The 14273-nt window shown below is 47.0% G+C and overlaps 1 protein-coding gene across 1 annotated transcript in view; it reads left to right on the forward strand.

Moving 5' to 3' along the window:
• The window catches only part of LOC124551151 (organic solute transporter alpha-like protein), a 169626-nt gene that overhangs the window by 112745 nt on the left and 42608 nt on the right, over window positions 1-14273 (forward strand). The window lies entirely within an intron of this gene.

Below are 14273 nucleotides of genomic sequence, written 5' to 3' on the forward strand. Positions count from 1 at the left end.
GGAATAATGTAGATAGAGAGGTAAAAATTGACACACATGCTTAGAATGACATGGGGTTTTATCAGAACCAAAGAAAAACAAAGTTCACAAAATATCCGACAGATGGCGCTGGACAGCAAAACTGCTACCGTGACGGGTGAGAGGTACGCCGATATGTAACAGAATCGCATCAGTCCCAGCCTGGCTGATAAATACCTGCTGGAACGTACGATGTTTATGTAGGATGGCGATCCACCCCATATTGTTAGAAGCGCGAAAGATCTCTTGCGTGCCTCGTTTGGTGATGATCGTATGCTCAGCCGCCACTTTCGTCATGCTTGGCCTCCCAGGTCCCCAGACCTCAGTCCGTGCGATTATTGGGTTTGGGGCTACCTGAAGTCGCAAGTGTATCGTGATGGACCGACACATCTAGGGATGCTGAAAGACAACATCCGACGCCAATGCTTCACCATAACTCCGGACATGCTTTACAGTGCTGTTCACAACATTATTCCTCGACTACAGCTATTGTTGAGGAATGATGGTGGACATATTGAGCATTTTCTGTAAAGAGCATCATCTTTGCTTGTCTTACTTTGTTATGCTAATTATTGCTTTTCTGATCAGATGAAGCGCCATCTGTCGGACATTTTTTGAACGTTTGTAGTTTTTTTGGTTCTAATAAAACCCCATGTCATTCCAAGCATGTGTGTCAATTTGTATCTCTCTATCTACGTTATTGCGTGATTTATTCAGTTTTCAAATTTATACTGACTTTTTGATCACCCAGTACATATGGCACGCATCAACATGCTGAAAAAAAATCCAGACGTAATGTTCCCTTCATTTTGACAAATACACAGCATCCTTTATTCTCATGGAAATTTACATCGTTGGGAAGAATAAATTTAGCTCTATTTGTATACATAATCCCCATCTTTTTCTATGCATTTTTATAGAAGTGTCTCCAATTTCTGTATCTCCATGTAGAATTCCACATCCACCCTGGTGAGGAAGCATTTCACCTCTTCTTTGTCTTCATCGTCGCTCCAGGAGTGTTGGCCATCCATGTGTTCCTTTAACCCTTTCATGAGCCGTGGGAAACATGCTTCCCACTACAATGAACTCGCTCCTAGTCCCGTGGGACTCACAGTTCCCACCTCTGTACGGTGCTACCACCTACTGAACAGTATAGGGTACTATTTCCAGTCGGAAGTTCCCGCCGTTTTTGCTGTACCTTCGCGCAGAGCCATTGTATAACTGAGTGTTGCTCTGTATAGGAGCCTTTCAGTGCTGTTTGCGTGACATTTTGTGATTTTTTTCCTCAAAGCTGTAGTATAAGGTAAATACTTTTGATATACCCAAATTTATGAAGGGACACGAGGAGAATACCAGTTTGAAACAAAAGGAACCATTTCTACTGTAAAATGGATGGATAACCGTCCAGTCACCTTCCTGTCCTCAGTTCATGACCCATGAGAAACAGCCACAGTGAAAAGGAAAAACAATGATGGTACTAGTGCAGAGATTTCTTGTCCTGAAGTTGTGGCAGAATACAACAAAATAATCGGTGGTGTCGATAAGTTTGATCAATTACGAGAAAGGTATGCTATTGTCAGACGTTCTGTAAAATGGTGGCACAAAATATTTTATTTCCTGGTGGACGTTGCTGCAGTGAACAGTTTTATCCTGTGGAAAATAAGCAAAAGAGAAAGTGGACAGCATGATCAGCTCACATACAGGATCCATCTAGCCATACAATTGATTGCTGGCTTCTCATCCCAAAAAAGGCGTGGACAAAAACCTGTCTTTCTGGCAAAAAAGGGTAAAGTATCTGAAGATTTTTGTCATGTGGCTGTAGGGAAGCATCAACCCATTTTAGGAGAAACCTACTGGACGTGCCGTCATTGTAGTACCAAAGCTGCAGAAAAGAGCACTCGCTGTGTTTGTACATATTGTCAAATACCACTTTGCAAAGACCCATGTTTCAGAAAATTTCATGGCAAGTAATTGTGAACAATCATTGTAACAAGAGAAGTAAATTTATCAAATAAATATGACATAAATAAAAAAAGTTGTTTTTGTTATTTAACTCCAAGGAAGGGCAGTGGGAAGAATACTTCCCACCTTGTTGTGTGACCTCACAGTTGGAGCAAATTTCATATTTTGTATGATAAATATACCTATCTGTTAACTACTATCTGCTATCCATTCATTAAAAAACTGCTCAATAATTTTGCCCACGAAAGGGTTAACTTGGGGAGCAAGTGGGGTGTAGACTATAAGGTAGGTTGGACATGACAGTCCAAGCAAAGTTTGTCAAAAGTTTCTAGGTGTGGGGGAGATGTGAGGTCGGATGTTATCGTCAAGCAGCATTGCACCTTCTGTCAGTCATCCCCTCCGACGTTTCTGGATAGCTCGCCTGAGTTTCTGTAGTGTTTCACACCAACTGCCTGAGCTGATTATTGTTCCAGGTTCCCTGAAATACATCACCAGTATCCCTGTGCGCCTCCAAAACAGTGGCTATGGTTTTACCAGCTGGACTTTGCTTGAATTGCTTTGCCAGTGGTGAACCCGACTGACGCCATAGACGGCCGCTGTGGCCGAGCTGTTCTAGGGCCTTCAGTCCAGAACCGAGCTGCTGCTACGGTCGCAGGCTCGAATCCTGCCTAGGACATGGATGTGTGTGATGTCGTTAGGTTACTAAGGTTTAAGTACTTCTAAGTCTATGAGACTGATGACCTCAGATTTTAACTCCCATAGTACTTAGAGCTATTTGAATCATTTTTGACTTACACCATCATTTGGATTTTTCTTTCATCTCCCGTAACAATGGAGTCCAATAATCCTTCCTTATCTTCTTGACACTTTTGAAGAAACTGGCGAGTACAGTGAACGCGTTTCTCCTTGTGCTCTGCTTTCCAAATACCCGGTACCCATCGAGTGCGACACTTGTGTCGCCCCAATTTTTCTGTTAAAGTTCTTTCAGCTGTAGTGTAAGATCTCCCAATAATCTGAGCAACAAGTTCACAGACGATGATCCTCCTGTTTTGAAACACTTTGCATTGGACCATCTCGATAACCGCCACCAACACTGAAAGTCTTCCACTCCACTCTTCATCGTGGACCTTCTTCCAACTGACACTAAACTTCCTGCACCATTTTCGGACGTATCGAACGAATATACACTTGTGTCAGCTCATGACGAATGTCCCCAAGTGGAGTGCAAAAACCGAATTACAGAACGAATCTCGTACTTGGAGAGATCAACAATGGGAACCTCCATCATGGGTGGCTGCTGAGCCAATACTGAGTGGGTGCAGTGAAGCGCAGCTGGGTGGAATCGAGAGTGGGGGAACAGCCGCACAGAGCGGTGTTGACAGATTTCACGTAACACCTTCCAGTGTGGCTGGAGCTCTTTGGAAACCTTACTTCTGGATCAACCCTCGAACAATTCTGTGCTCACCTAACTGCTCATTTTAACTTGGACCCTATGTGGTGGACGCTGGGAGCGAAAGTTTATGATCGGGTCATAGTGCACTGGCTGCTGCTTCCAGGGCATTGAGTTTAAAGTGTGCGATTAGTATTATGACAGCGTTATTCATCAGCTTCACATACGATGTGCACTGAGTCCCAGTTAAAGCGTAACTTTTTCAGAAAAATAAAGTAATCTCGGGTTTCACGCCTCATCAAGTGATTAACTCCCCACTAGCTTTCCTCTTCCATTTTCAAGTGGTTGGATGTTGCGTGAAGGTCGCTACAGTTCTTATACAGGGTGATTTTTTCACAGTGTACAAACTCTAGGGACTAATAGATGAGACGATACGGAACAAGAAAGGTCTAATGAACTTATGTCCGGAAATGCGTAGTTTCCCTGATAGAGATCATTTATTCAACTATACATTGTTCAGAGACTGCGGTCTAATACGTGCTGTACCATGCAGCCACCATTACAGTACGTGTTGAAAATGGTTTCTATGTGCCTCAATGCATGCGTGTATGTGCCATAGCATGTCCTGTCTCACACGTTCACATCAACCAGGCTGCATTCAAACAGTGTCAAAGGCAGCATGAATATGGTGCTCCACTGTCTCCACATCTGGAGTGTGCTCTGCATACATGTTACTTCTGAAATAGCTCCGTAACCAGTTATTGCACGGGTTGAGATCCGATGCATGAGCAGGTCATGCAACTGGACCGCATCGTCTGATACATCGACCAGGGAAGACATGATTCAGATGCGTCTGGACGTTAACGACGAAGTGGGCTGTAGCACCATCATGTAGCAGCCACACAACCCTTCGAATCATCAATGGCACTTCCCCCAACGGGGAAGGCAAAGTCACCTGCAAGAAAGGTCGAAAATTCCGGCCTGTTAGGTGACATCCCAAAATGCGGTCGCCAATTATTCTGTCCCACATTTATACAGATGGCTCTAAGACAAATGACGGGTGCTCTTTTATTGTTGGGGCACACAGTTTCAAATACCGGCTCCATGGCCATTGTTTGGTCTTCACAGCTGAGCTCTTTGCCCTCTATCAGGCTGTTCCTTATATCCGCCGCTGCACATGTCATCTGCTCTGATTCCCTGAGCGCCATCCAGAGCCTCAGTGATCCGTATCCGGTTAACCCTTTCGTGCACTGGATCCAACGCTCTCTTCAGCAGCTGGCAGACGATGGTTCTCCGGTTACGTTTCTGTGGGTTCCTGGCCATGTCGGTTCCCCTGTGGCATGCCGATTGGTCTACACTTACTGAAAACAAGCTTCGGGCCTTGAAACCTCTCCCCGCGGTTTGGACGACCTCTTCACGCCCTTCTCGGCGGGAGGAGGTCCTTTTGGTCCGGTTAGGGATTGGACACCGCCGGTTCAGCCACCGCCATCTGCTGACAGCTGCGCTGGCGCCGTTCTGCCCATGTGGGCAATTGCTGACGGTACGCCACATTTTAACGTCCTGTCCGAATTTTAATACACTGCGCGTTGATCTTGGCCTGCCATGTACTCTGGATGCCGTTTTAGCGGATGACCCAGGAGCAGCTGCTCGCTTTCTTCGTTTTATCCACTTGACAAACCTGTCTAAGGACATTTGATTATGCTGTTTTCTTTTAATGCCTTGCCTGTTAATGTGGCTTTTATAGTGTTGTCCTTTTTTGTTGCTGTTTTAACATTGTGCCTCGCAGTGCATTCATAGTTTAGTCTGGGCGCTAATGACCACTGTAGTTGCGCGTCCTAAAACCACAAAAAAAGCCGTCCCACATTCTGGCTGCATGATGATTCGCTGTCACCATACCATGGGAGTTGAGCATACTGTCCCACAGATGACTGTCATGAAAGATGACGATACCACTCCGCATAAAGGTGGCCTCATAGGTGAAAAATCCCAGAATCGTGGTTGCTTGGTGAGGAAATCAGTGACAAAACTGCTCCCTCTGTGGAAAGTCTATCGCTAGTAAGTCCCGCACACGTTTTAAGTGATAACGGTAGTAACAATTGTCATGGAGAATGTTCCACACGGTCGTGTGGCTTACCCTGTACGGGTGGGCCGACTGCCTGGTACTGACATGGCGGCCGCCTTCCGCACTGCTCATCACATTTTCCTCCAAGTCTGGTTGAGGCGTAGTGCAGTATAACGATCCTGTCTTGGAAGCGGTTAAGTGGGAGAAGTGTCTCAGAGCTGGAGAGTGGTAGATGGTGACGCGAGATTGGACGCGCACGTAGTTTATGTACCAGTCGATAGAGGACAATATTGGAAAGGGAGACTGTGATTTTAGTTTCGATTGCGTCCACTGGAGTGCACTAAAGTAATAGAATGTTTTTGATAAACTGTTCTAGTATTTTCATAAAGTGTTATTATTTTTTTTTGTGTGGATAAAATGTTATAAATGTGTTTTAGCAGTATGAATGATGCGTGAGTGTGGTTTAAGGTTAATATTAAGATAATTGTTTAACGAGTTATGTAGTAGGATTTAGTGTGGGAACATTTCGAAGAAGTATGGATATGGACAAAGGGGATTTTTGTAGAATAGATTTGTAAAGTAAGTTTATGGTAAAGGGACAGTTAATTCAGGTATAAATAACAATAGTAAATAACTTTATGCACAAACAAAACTTCAGCATATTAGAAAATTACGTCGGTAAAAAGTGCGGTCGTTAGGTTTACTATTTTGCGATTGGTTATTGATGAAAAGCACGGACTGGCGCGGCAGAATGTTGTTTCGCTATTGGCTGTTGAGTAAACTGACCAATGGTAAAGCAATATTCTTCGCGCGCCTTTCTCTGCTGGTAGAGAAGACTTAGAGTATTCTAGAGAGAAGTCGGAGCCTAGCCATAAACAGTTCGGACGTGTGTAGTAGTAGTTCCGATGGAAATGATAAGTTTCCGTATCTAGCAGTGTTTCATGCATCAAAAGTGTTGTAAAGTGACTGCATAATTGTTCCGATGGGCGTGTAGAAATTTCGGAATATTTAAGTGAATTTTGTGACGAGAAAAGACATACATTCCGCGTGGCGTATTGAGCAGGTCGGTGGCTAAAAACTGTGACTGCATTAGGTACCGACAGACTTAATATTTGGCGAGCATTCTCAATCAAAAACAATCAGTATTTTTGTAGCTATTACGTTTCCGGGAAATGCAACACCATAGACTTGCTAACGTGAGTGAAAGGGATTGTGAGTGACTGTGTTAAGACTAGCACGGGCTTGGCAGTGATACTTGTTCACCTAAGTTTCAGAATATATTAATTGAGGACAAAATTTCCAACGTTTCATTTCGTGTTTCTCCCGAAGCATAGATTAGTGACTGTAATTGCAGCCTGGTTCACGTCGAGGTACAGTAGGTTTCACTCGGCTTCCCTACTGATGATGTACTGAGACAATGTTCACAGGTAGGTGCAGGTTCGTCGTAAAGGGACGGAAGGAACCGCGCCGCCGCGTGGAATAAGTTGACCGAACTATTTAAATAATTTCTCGCGGCAGTCGGCTGTTGCCGTGGCGAGCACGTTCTCCGCGTCACGCCCCTCACCTGCTGGAAACACTCGGTCAAAGGGTGTCGCGTCCCACCAGCTGTGGATGAAGGTGTGGGCTATGTGGCGCAGTCAGGACGTTTGACAACACTGTGGACTGAGATCTGCTAATTTACCTGTAATAGAGTAGGAAAGGAATGTCTCCCAGGATACTCAGCAGAGCCGACATTGGAAAGGGGAGGAGAAGTTCTCTGCCTATCTAGGAAGTGAATAACGGTGCATACGCCTCCTGGTACAATATGGGTAAGAACACTTTTTTACTCAGTATCTGACTCCTGCTCAGACAGCTATCTTACAGTGGCTTTTTACAGGGTGACTATTATTGAACTATATGAAAAATAAATTAGTTACAAACTACGGCGTGCACACACTTTATTCAGTATGTAAACGTTACTACAGATATTCGGATTCAGGTAATGACATGTTCGATGTGCCTGGCACCATTAGCCATGATGTGGCGCAGACGAATAGCGAAATTCTGCATGACCAGCTGAAGTGTCGGAAGACCGATGCTGTCGATGACCTCCTGAACGGCTGTTTTCAGCTCAGCAGTGATTTTCGGGTTGGTGTTATACATCATGTCTTTAATATATACCAGCATGTGGTCTGGTCGTAGGATCCAGGACGTGATAGGTTCCACCAAGGACAAGGTGGATGCATTACACACTGCAGGTGTTTACAAGGTGGAATGCGAATGTGGAGAGGCATATATCGGCGGGACTGGTAGGGCAACAGTAACGCGCATTCGGGAGCACGAGCGTTATATTCGTCTAGGGCAACACAATAAATCCACAGTGGCAGAACATCACCTTGACTGCGGAAAAGAAATAAAATTCAGCGAAGCCTGTGTGTTGGCCAAGCAGCCAATTACGACGAAACGCAAAATCAGAAACGCCATCGAAATACTTAAACACCCTAAGAGCATGAGCAGAGACGATGGACTCAGGATTGCCCCATCTTGGCTGCCAGCCATCAGAGCCCAACAGACCGCACTGTCAACACGAGGCACGGGCACCACCGGCGAGTAACTGCCGACGTCCAGCAGCTGGTAAACAGCAGCAGACTTCTCATTCGACGGTGACCACCAGTCATGGTACATAACACAAGAGCCAACAGACAACGGAGGTCACGTTCTCCCTCCACCGCAATAACCTATCGAAATAAAGTTCCCTCTCCTTCTTCCTTAAGTGACCAATGAAACTAACTACCCTTTTTTAAAATTATGACGTAATGGCATGCGCAGTGAACACTAACAACAAAATACACTCCTGGAAATGGAAAAAAGAACACATTGACACCGGTGTGTCAGACCCACCATACTTGCTCCGGACACTGCGAGAGGGCTGTACAAGCAATGATCACACGCACGGCACAGCGGACACACCAGGAACCGCGGTGTTGGCCGTCGAATGGCGCTAGCTGCGCAGCATTTGTGCACCGCTGCCGTCAGTGTCAGCCAGTTTGCCGTGGCATACGGAGCTCCATCGCAGTCTTTAACACTGGTAGCATGCCGCGACAGCGTGGACGTGAACCGTATGTGCAGTTGACGGACTTTGAGCGAGGGCGTATAGTGGGCATGCGGGAGGCCGGGTGGACGTACCGCCGAATTGCTCAACACGTGGGGCGTGAGGTCTCCACAGTACATCGATGTTGTCGCCAGTGGTCGGCGGAAGGTGCACGTGCCCGTCGACCTGGGACCGGACCGCAGCGACGCACGGATGCACGCCAAGACCGTAGGATCCTACGCAGTGCCGTAGGGGACCGCACCGCCACTTCCCAGCAAATTAGGGACACTGTTGCTCCTGGGGTATCGGCGAGGACCATTCGCAACCGTCTCCATGAAGCTGGGCTACGGTCCCGCACACCGTTAGGCCGTCTTCCGCTCACGCCCCAACATCGTGCAGCACGCCTCCAGTGGTGTCGCGACAGGCGTGAATGGAGGGGCGAATGGAGACGTGTCGTCTTCAGCGATGAGAGTCGCTTCTGCCTTGGTGCCAATGATGGTCGTATGCGTGTTTGGCGCCGTGCAGGTGAGCGCCACAATCAGGACTGCATACGACCGAGGCACACAGGGCCAACACCCGGCATCATGGTGTGGGGAGCGATCTCCTACACTGGCCGTACACCACTGGTGATCGTCGAGGGGACACTGAATAGTGCACGGTACATCCAAACCGTCATCGAACCCATAGTTCTACCATTCCTAGACCGGCAAGGGAACTTGCTGTTCCAACAGGACAATGCACGTCCGCATGTATCCCGTGCCACCCAACGTGCTCTAGAAGGTGTAAGTCAACTACCCTGGCCAGCAAGATCTCCGGATCTGTCCCCCATTGAGCATGTTTGGGACTGGATGAAGCGTCGTCTCACGCGGTCTGCACGTCCAGCACGAACGCTGGTCCAACTGAGGCGCCAGGTGGAAATGGCATGGCAAGCCGTTCCACAGGACTACATCCAGCATCTCTACGATCGTCTCCATGGGAGAATAGCAGCCTGCATTGCTGCGAAAGGTGGATATACACTGTACTAGTGCCGACATTGTGCATGCTCTGTTGCCTGTGTCTATGTGCCTGTGATTCTGTCAGTGTGATCATGTGATGTATCTGACCCCAGGAATGTGTCAATAAAGTTTCCCCTTCCTGGGACAATGAATTCACGGTGTTCTTATTTCAATTTCCAGGAGTGTATAAAGGACACTGCATAGCTAGAACGCACCATTAGACCCAGAAGAAAGCCGCTGCAATCGTCGCCGAAACGTTGGTTTTTCTATAGCAGTAGTAGTTTTTACATTATGACGCGGTACCAAACCCACAAAACTTTTATGTCAACATGTGTTCAGATCCGGAGATTATGGCGGCCAGTCGTGGACTCTGGGTACCCCAGAGCCAGAATGCGGTCCCCAGACTGCTCCTCCAGGACATCAAAATGGTTCAAATGGCTCTGAGCACTATGGGACTTAACTTCTGAGGTCATCAGTCCCCTACAACTCAGAACTACTTAAACCTAACTAACCTAAGGACATCACACACATCCATGCCCGAGGCAGGATTCGAACCTGCAACCGTAGCGGTCGCGCGATTCCAGACTGTAGCGCCTAGAATCGCTCAGCCACCCCGGCCGGCCTTGCACCGTGCAGTTTGAACGTCCTAACGCAAACCGTTTAGAAGTTATGACGATTTTATTTCATGTTGTTCAATAATTGTCATGTCAATGATTAAACTCTACAATTCTGTATGTTATTCGTTTCGAGTATCTCCCATTTCCTCAATTCTCCCTTTCACTGTCAGAGTCAAGTGCTCTGGCTGTGACTCAGACCGATGATGCACAACCAAATACTCGAACCAAGATAAGAAACAAGTGCGAGACAGCGCTCATTGCTTCGTATATTCTGATGCACAGCGAAATACTAATTATCCCTCGTTGCCCTTCATGCAGCTATACACCTTAATCGCATTAGAAGACAAATGTAAGACGTCTCTTGTTCCCCTGTATATTCTAACGCACAGACATTCTATTACTCGTTGCTACTTCTAATGACAAGCTCTGCTGTGCTTATTCCTCACGAACAGGCAGAAAACACAAGATAATGACTGTGGTGAACACTTATCGGAAGGTCAGTTGCCTCCCTCGAATGTTTACATCTGCATCTACATCTACATCTACATCTACGCAGATACTCCGCAAGCCACCGCCCGGTGCGTGGTGGAGAGTGCCCTGTACCACCACTTATCATCGCCTCCTGTTCCACTCGCACATAGAGCGAGAGAAAAACGACTGTCTATAGTGTCTCTGTATGGGTCCTTATTTCTCGTATCATATCTTCGTGGTCCTTACGCGCGATGTATGTAGGTGGCAGTAGAATTGTTCGGCAGTCAGCTTCAAAAGCCGGTAATCTAAATTTACTTAATACACTACTGGCCATTAAAATTGCTACACCACGAAGATGACATTCTACAGACGCGAAATTTAACCGACAGGAAGAAGATGCTGTAATATGCAAATGATTAGCTTTCCAGAGCATTCACATAAGGTTGGCGCCGGTGGTGACACCTACAACGTGCTGACATGAGGAAAGTTTCCAACCGATTTCTCATACACAAATAGAAGTTGACCGGCGTTGCCTGGTGAAACGTTGTTGTGATGCCTCGTGTAAGGAGGAGAAATGCGTACCATCACGTTCCCGACTTTGATGAAGGTCGGATTGTAGCCTATCGCGATTGCGGTTTATCGTATCGCGACATTGCTGCTCGCATTGGTCGAGGTCCAATGACTGTCGGCAGAATATGGAATCGATGGGTCCAGGAGGGTAATACGGAACGCCGTGCTGGATCCCAACGGCCTCGTATCACTAGCAGTCGAGATGACAGGCATCTTATCCACATGGCTGTAACGGATCGTGCAGCCACGTCTCAATCCCTGAGTCAGTAGATGGGGACGTTTGCAAGACAACAACCATCTGACAACCAGCAGCATGGACTATCAGCTCGGAGACCATGGGTGCGGTTACCCTTAAAGCTGCATGACAGACACGAGCGCCTGCGATGGTGTACTCAACGACGAACCTGGGTGCCGAATGGCAAAACATCATTTTTTTCAGATGAATCCAGGTTCTGTTTACAGCATCATGATAGTCGCATCCGTGTTTGGCGACATCGCGGTGAACGCACATTGGAAGCGTGTATTAGTCATCGCCATACTGGCGTATCACCCGTCGTGATGGTATGGGGTGCCATTGGTTACACGTCTCGATCACCTCTTATTCGCATTGACGGCACTTTGAACAGTGGACGTTACATTTCAGATGTGTTACGACCCGTGGCTCTACCCTTCATTCGATCCCTGGGAAACGCTACATTTCAGCAGGATAATGCACGACCGCATGTTGCAGGTCCTGTACGGGCCTTTCTGGATACAGATAATGTTCGACTGCTGCCCTGGCCAGCACATTCTCCAGATCTCTCACCAATTGAAAACGTCTGGTCAATGGTGGCCGGGCAACTGGCTCGTCACAATACGCCAGTCACTACTCTTGATGAACTGTGGTATCGTGTTGAAGCTGCATGGGCAGCTGTACCTGTACACGACATCCAAGCTCTGTTTGACTCAACGCCCAGGCGTATCAAGGCCGTTATTACGGCCAGAGGTTGTTGTTCTGGGTACTGATTTCTCAGGATCTATGCACCCAAATTGCGTGAAAATGTAATCACATGTCAGTTCTAGTATAATACATTTGTCCAATGAATACCCGTTTATCATCTGCATTTCTTCTTGGTGTAGCAATTTTAATGGTCAGTAGTGTAGTCTTTCTCGAAAAGAACGCCGCCTTCCTTCCAGGGATTCCCATTTCAATTCCTGAAGCATATCTGTAACACTCACGACCTGTTCGAACCTACTGGTAACAAATCTAGTAGCCCTCCTCTGAAATGGTTCGATGTCTTCCTTCTATTAAATGTCGTACGGATCCCAAACACTCGAGCAGTACTCAAGAATAGGTCGCACCAGCGTCCTATATGCGGTCCCCTTTAGAGTTGAACCACTCTTTCCTAAAACTCTTCCAATAAACCGAAGTCGACCACTTGCCTTCCCTACCACAGTTCTCACAACCTCGTTCGCCTGTTATGACTTTGCAACGTTATGCATAGATCTTCAAAACGACTTGACTGTATCGAGCATGACACTGCTAATGCTGTATCCTAACATCAGGGGTTTGTTTTTCCTACTCATCTGCATTAAGTTACATTTTTCCACATTCAGGGCTAACTGCCATTTATGATACCAACTGCAAATTTTGTCTAACTCGTATCTTCCTACAGTCACTCAACTTAGACACCTTACCGTACACCGCGGCATTATAAGTAAACAACCGCAGACTGCTGTTCATCCTATCACCCAAATCATTTATGTATACAGAGAACAACAATGGTCCTCTCACACTTCCCTGGGGCACTCCTGACGATACCTTTGTCTCTGATGAACACCCACCGTCGAGGAGAACATACTGTATCCTATTACTTAAGAAGCCTTCGAGCCACTGATATATCTATGAACTTAGTCCATATGAAACTTCCTGGCAGATTAATAATGTGTGGCGGACCGAGACTCGAACTCGGGACCTTTGCCTTTTGCGGGCAAGTGCTCTACCAACTGAGCTACCCTAGCACGATTCACGCCCCGTCCTCACAGCTTTACTTCAGCCAGTATCTCGTCTCCTACCTTCCAAACTTTACAGAAGCTCTCCTGCGATCCCTGCAGAACTAGCACTCCTGAAAGAAAGGATACTGCGGAGACATGGCTTAGCCACAGCCTGGGGGATGTTTCCAGAATGAGATTTGCACTCTGTAGCGGAGTGTGCGCTGATATGAAACTTCCTGGCAGACTGAAACTGTGTGTCAGACCGAGACTCGAACTCGGGACCTTTGCCTTTCGCGGGCAAGACCAAGGTGGGCACAGTGACGCATGCAATGTTCAGTGAGTGTACTGTCTAAATGTCTGTCAAGCAAGGTGCTTAATGTTACAGGTGGATTCGGTGATCATCTTCTTGTTGCTGTTGGTGCTACAGGTAAAATTGATAATCAGCCCGGTTTGTGGGTAAAGTCAGTGATGTGTTCTGTCTAGTCAAAGAACATGTGTGGAGCTGGAGGTGAGAGTGTTGTGTACAGTAATGTCAGTGGTAGTGCTAGCTGTAATGGCCAGGATGTTCACTGTCCATTCAGCAAACGTGGTGCATGGGTCCAAGGGTATAGGAGTACTGATTGTTTGCTGGTTGTGTCTGTCAACTTCTTGGAGGACGTTGAGCAGTGCGTGCTCGTGTTCTTGCCATCTCTTATTTAACATCCTGTTCTTGCCGTACTGCCATCTCGTTATGTTAGTTTGAATTACTTGTGTCACTGAGTTGCTTCTTTGCCTGCCCGTGAGCGGCATCAGCAGCACGTATCGATATAAGCTCTGCTGTATTATCTTTGCGGGACTGCTAGACTTCCCGGTCGTCGTGTGTCGAAGCCAGTTGGAGCATGCCACCAGTTAGTTGGGACCTGGCAGTGTCTGAGTTGGCACGTGGCACAAGTTCAGTCAGGGTGCAGCAGCAGTTTGGTCGGGACCGCCATGGCTCGGCCGACGGTTGGCGACACACGTGATTGGAGTGGCGACGACTTTGGTTGGTCGTCGATCGGTCGTATTGCCGGATGACGTGTATTTGGCTGGCGATCGCTTATGGGTTGGATGTGTGTGCCGACTCATGATTCGTCCCTGTTATTGTACAGTAACTGCAGTTGGCATT

This window comes from Schistocerca americana, chromosome 9, assembly GCF_021461395.2.
Source record: "Schistocerca americana isolate TAMUIC-IGC-003095 chromosome 9, iqSchAmer2.1, whole genome shotgun sequence".
NCBI classification, from domain to species: Eukaryota; Metazoa; Arthropoda; class Insecta; order Orthoptera; family Acrididae; genus Schistocerca; species Schistocerca americana.